Source organism: Vitis riparia, chromosome 19 (assembly GCF_004353265.1).
Source record: "Vitis riparia cultivar Riparia Gloire de Montpellier isolate 1030 chromosome 19, EGFV_Vit.rip_1.0, whole genome shotgun sequence".
NCBI lineage: Eukaryota > Viridiplantae > Streptophyta > Magnoliopsida > Vitales > Vitaceae > Vitis > Vitis riparia.
This window is the reverse complement of record NC_048449.1, coordinates 17,850,865-17,856,523: the sequence shown is the minus strand read 5'-3', so window position 1 is coordinate 17,856,523 and position 5,659 is coordinate 17,850,865. Positions and strand designations below refer to the sequence as shown.

The following is a 5,659-nucleotide window of genomic DNA, read 5'->3' as shown; positions in this document are numbered from 1 at the left end:
TGAATTGTGATTAGGCAAAGTATTTGATAACTTTTGTTGAAATTTGAGTTTTATATTTCTTTAATGTCCCATGTGAGAGTTTAATCATCATGCCACTTAAAATATTTTGAAGTGATCAGCATGATCTTGTAAAGTATATTACTTTTTAGTTTACTTTTTCTCTCCTTTATTGCTAAGGGACTAGCAATATGTCGGTTGGGGGGAGTGATTACTACTCAAAAAGTGCTATTTGATAGCTTTTAATTAACTCTTTTAAACACTTTTGAGTAGTAGTTATTACCTTTTAACTCAATTAGCATATTAAGAACCTTTGCAATCGTTTCTAATCAAATTGTGTAAGTTTTGGTGCTTTTGATAGTAATTTGATCACCAAAGCAATCCAAGATTGAGGAGAGTTCTATGGAATCCATGGCAAAGAAATTGGAAGCTCATTAACAAGAAGAACATAAGCTTTGAAGCTTTATAGTCCTTTGCCATAAGCAAATCATGAATGCAAGGAGGGAAAGCAAAGAGAGAAATCTAACATGAAGAATTCAAGAGGACAGCAACTGTTGAAAACTTTTGGAGCACTTCCTAGAGCTCAATTTATACATACTATATGTCGTTTCGAAGCTTGGGAAGTCAGAAATCCAACGCTTCAAACGGTATATGATTCAGAGCTGAAATGAAGAAGTTAGAGCCATTGGAAACCGATCACACCAAGCTGAAGGCCAATTTCGCAGGCTGCGAAATCAGCCTTTGGCTGCAAAATCACAAGAGGATGGCTGCGAAATCAGCCTTTGGATGCGAAATGGTGTCCTTTAGCTTGTGAAATTTCGCAGCCATCTTGCACGCCTGCGAAATCCTCCTGAGTGCTTCTAGATATTTGCGATCGACATTTTTAGATTTTTTGCTTGAGATATTTGATGTCTAAATCCCCATTTTCTCCTTGTAATCCACCTATCATAGGATTCCTTAGTCTTTAAGTAATAGTCACTGGTTCAACCACCGGTCCAACTAGTGAACCGTGAATCGGTAACTTTTCTGATTTTGAAAACATTAGTTTTAAACCAACTGAAAATAGAGAAAGAAGCTCACAGAGCGACGCAACAGTTAGTAATCAACCAAGCTTCCTAAACTCACACTACAAGTGGTGGCTTCGAGCGGCTATCTACATCTTATTTTTTCCTGCTAGCCAATCCATAGCCACTCTCTTGGGAAGATTGTACGATGACAAAGGTGGAAATAGCAAAGGGATGGCCATATTTGTTCAATCAGCAGGGGAACTTCCCAATCCTCCTTCCCCTCCTATTTTTCTTCTCACCATCCGCCAAATCCATGCTTTGTTAGCCTCTCAAAGGCCCGTTTTCATATATAGTTTCAACAAAGTACTTTTTGAAGATGCATTAAACCGTTCCTTTATCTAATGCATTACTTCACCCACACTGACACTCATTGGAGTCTGTTGGTATTTACTTTTGTGGGATATTATTTGATATCTACTTGAACATTGGATACAATTAGACTAAAATGTTGCCTTATATTCTAGGCATACTGTAGAGAACTCTGTAAAATTTGGAGCACATCGAGATGGCTTTGTGATCCATATCTCATGAAGCATAGCAGGGCTCTTTTGTTACTAAGTAGTGATTTTGGCACTACAGGGCTCTTCAATTTCTTTCTTAATTTTTCAATTTGCACGAATGTGGAAACTTTTACACATCAATCATTTGCTACAATAATAATCATGTAAATTTGGTTCACTTTTCCCATTCTCTATAATTGATTGACTTAGGAGCTGTATGGAGAGGAAAATGACATGGGTCGGTGTTTGACAATAATAGGAAACATCTGATGCAGGCTCTTGGTATTAAAATGAGCTAAAGACGGGTTTGGATACTTCTTTCAAATGAAAATTGACATGCATAATTTTTAGTGGATTCATGCCTCAATCTTAACAATACAGGTTGACCACTCAGAAATTGGGACCACAACCTAGCCTAAGCTTGATCTAGGCACTACTGGCACTACTTAGAGACGAGTATTTATTGTGACACTCAGTTGCATCTTGTTTAGCTGATCCAGGAGGCTTGTTTTATCAAAGAAGCAAGACCTTTCGATGTTTATGGATGAATTCCTCTTGGCAGCATTGGTTCTTTAATATTCACCAAAAAGTGAACAGGCTTGGAGCCATAGGTAGATATTTTACAAAGCCTTCTGTACTGTTGTCTTATGCTAAGTACTGAATATAAATGTTGTTAAGGGTACCACCAGTGACATGCAGATGCAATGTTGATTATGGGAACACCAATGGCATAGTGCATCACCGGATATTTGAGTTTGCCAAGGAGGCCTTTACATCATTGACTACACCTGAATATGCAGGTGTTGTTGAGATTACTAATTTTGTTGTTAGTTTGAGTGATTAAATATTGAAAGTTTGGGCTGCAATAGAGCATATTCTCAGGAAAGGAATTCATTCCTACATAGAAATTCTAGACTCTGCTTTTCTATTTTAATCTTAGTGACTGCATTTACCTTCCTGATAAATTAAATGAGGGAGGGGGCTGCGGTGAGAATTTATTCAGCTGCTGTTTGGCTTATAAAATAGGAAACAATTTATTCTTTCCATTTGTATCAGCATGACTCAATTGATTAATTAGCTAAAACTTAAGCTAAATTTGTTGACTTGTCTTCCATTTTCTACCCATCTTTCTATATATATTTTGCACATCAACGTTAATTTAATAAGGTCTTGGTATTGTTTTATTCTCTTGCACAAACTATTCTTCAAAATACTTTACCATGGCATATATAAACTTGTCATTTGCTTAACATTGTTTAAAGGGCTTGACATTATTTGAGCTTTTCTCCTACAAATGCTTCAATGGCATGGCAATGCAACCAGCCTTCAGGCAATGGCACCCACTTACATACTCTGCAAGAGCCCACAATGGAAAAATATTCCTATAATCTGCACAGTGTAACATGCAGTTCTTCATGAAGGCTCCAGTGATTTCCTGCCATAGATAATTGATGATCAAATGGTTAGACTACCACCCAGTATATATAGTCAGCTACGAAAGAACATCATTTTCCATTTCCCAAAACCATGTTAAAATGTTACTCCTTTTATTTTTAATTCATGTTCAAGTGTGCTACCTGTTGGAGAAAATCACCATCTTCCATTTGGGAATTAATCAACTTTGCAGCCTTGTGAAGAGGTGTTGGGTCTCTCTCCGCCTATTAGAAAGGAAATGTTAGACTCATATGTTTGGGGAGAAGCCATATTGTGAAAATAATGTAGAAGACCAAGTTAAGCTTAGTGATAATGGAACTGTATCAAATAACCTGCCCAGAAGAAAGCAGCCCCATCAGAGCCCACCCAGTTTGTACCAGATTTGACTTGTTTCCTTCAAGAGGTGTATGTTTCTGTATCACCAAGCACAAGGATTACTTTTTTTTTTGTCCATTTTTCTGTCAGAAAACAGAGAGCAGTGGGTGGCATGTAAAAATTACCTTGTCTCGCCAAGAAATATAGCTCTCTCCCCAACCACCATCATCTCTTTGTGATTTGAGTACAAACTCAACAGCTCTACCAATAGTAAGACAGTTGTGGTAAGTCTTGCCAGCAGCTGCTAGGCCCCCAAGTGCCCACCATGAGCTAAAGATGAAACGTACTCCCCACTTGCCATACCTGGTGAAATGCTTCTTTGTTTAAATGGATCTGCATTGCATATAAAAAAAAATATTTCCCTAGTGAAATAGTAATAGTGGATTTGAAAAACATACCATGAGCCATCAGGCATTTGTTGGTCTTCAATGTACTTGGTAGCATTTGTGATGAAATTGTCTATCTCCCCTGTTCTGTGTCCGGGGTATAACTTCTTAAACAAAACTAGAGCCTGAATTGCTGATGCAGTGCACTCAACATACCTAGATCATCGTTTTGTTGGTCTCCAAGGAAGTTAAATCTAGTAGAGTTAGAAAAGAAAGTTGGTCTATTATTAAGAATCTTACTCATGCTCGATGACAAGGTCTTCAAACATTTTAGTGGGGTTGGGCAGCTGAAAAGAGAAGGGATTGGCATTGATTTAGATTCAAAGAATACAGAAAGAGAGAGAGAAAAAGCGAGAGAAAACGGAAACATTGAAGTTATTTAAACATGTTGAAGTAATTTACCTCCAACAATTCTGAAGCTCCTGCAGGCTCCCAGCCTACTATACCACCATTTTTACTCCACAGTGGTTTTGAAAATAGGGGTTATTGCTACTAAGAAGTTATGACTTGTTTTGTGATGGGGGAAACCATGGAAATGGCCTAAGGAAGATGGTTCTCACCTGTTGGGAAAACAGGATGTTGACAGAATCAAATAGCCATTCAGGTTCCATCTTCAGACCAACAATTTCTAGTGCCATCATTGAAAAGAGGAGACAACATTGTAACAGAGAGAGGACTTTAGTGAGAAACCAAGTGACTTTAGTTAATCTGCAAGCCCTGACTCAATTGAAGTGTTTGCGCAGAAAGAGTTATCTTCAAACCTTCTACAGTGCAATCAGAAACTTGCCAACCATGATCCTGATCTGAGAGTGTCCATGATCCTTTGAAAATGTGGCGGTACATGCTTTTAAAGTCACTAGAAGGATTGTCCTTGACCTTCAAGATTTCAAGCAATACGAAGTAAATGGACCATGAGAAACCCAAGTAGATTCTGGTTAAAGTAAAGCCATAAACAATGGAATTCAAGATCAAACCTGAGATTCCTTTAGGAATTCATGGCCTTTCTTTAGTGTAGGTCCAATTTCATTCGTCATATTGCAAGCTAGCAGTGCTTGAAGGGCAAGACTGGTGTCCCACTCTTGACTACCAAAGGTCTGCAACAATCGACAATTTCAACAATTAGGCAGGAAAGGGATAAAAGCATAGCTTTAAACCAATTTCATACTTGAAAAATTTTAAGAAAAAGATGACTGGATATTATCTATTTTTTCTACAACTGTTTGGGAGATTAGTGATTGAACTTGTTTTCTGACCTGCATCTTTATTCCATCTTCTCCAACCCATATATAATCTGGAATCCTAGCAAGGTGCTTCTTGAAATAATCCCCGTTTGGATCTTCAACCCAACATGAAAGCATACACAATACCTGTTCAATTTAAGCCATATTAGCACCCCAAAGAAGAGATATACTGTCTGAACAGACATTATCCATTGTAGAAAAATTACCTTCTCCACACATCCAATGGTAATGTATCGACTGTTTTCATCTTCATAATGGATGTGTTTCATTGTTACTTCAAGAGCCTTCTGTCTTAAGTTGTTGAAGGGCCAACGAGTAAGAAGAGGCTCAGTACACATGTACAAAATATCCCACATTAGATCTTGTATTAGGGGATGGGGGTAGTAGAGATCTTCCTGCAATAAACAATTTTGAATGTGTGTTTCATGCATGCGTTTCATCGGAAAAGGAAAAGTGTTCCATACAAAATCAAAACTTACCTTTGCACAAAGATGCCGTACTTTCTTCCAGTTGATTTCATTATATGATTGAAGGAAGAGCTCTTCTCTCAGTTCTAGAACAAGAGGTGTGATTGGGCCAACGAATCATTTACCATATAGGTATGACATGGGCATGAAAATCAACCGACTGTAGCACCAAATTTTTGCTGCATTTATCAT

At 37.8% G+C, this 5,659-nt stretch overlaps 1 pseudogene; it reads right to left on the bottom strand.

Moving 5' to 3' along the window:
* Window positions 1–2,765: 2,765 nt before the first annotated feature.
* LOC117908281 lies at window positions 2,766–5,659 on the bottom strand (annotated as a pseudogene).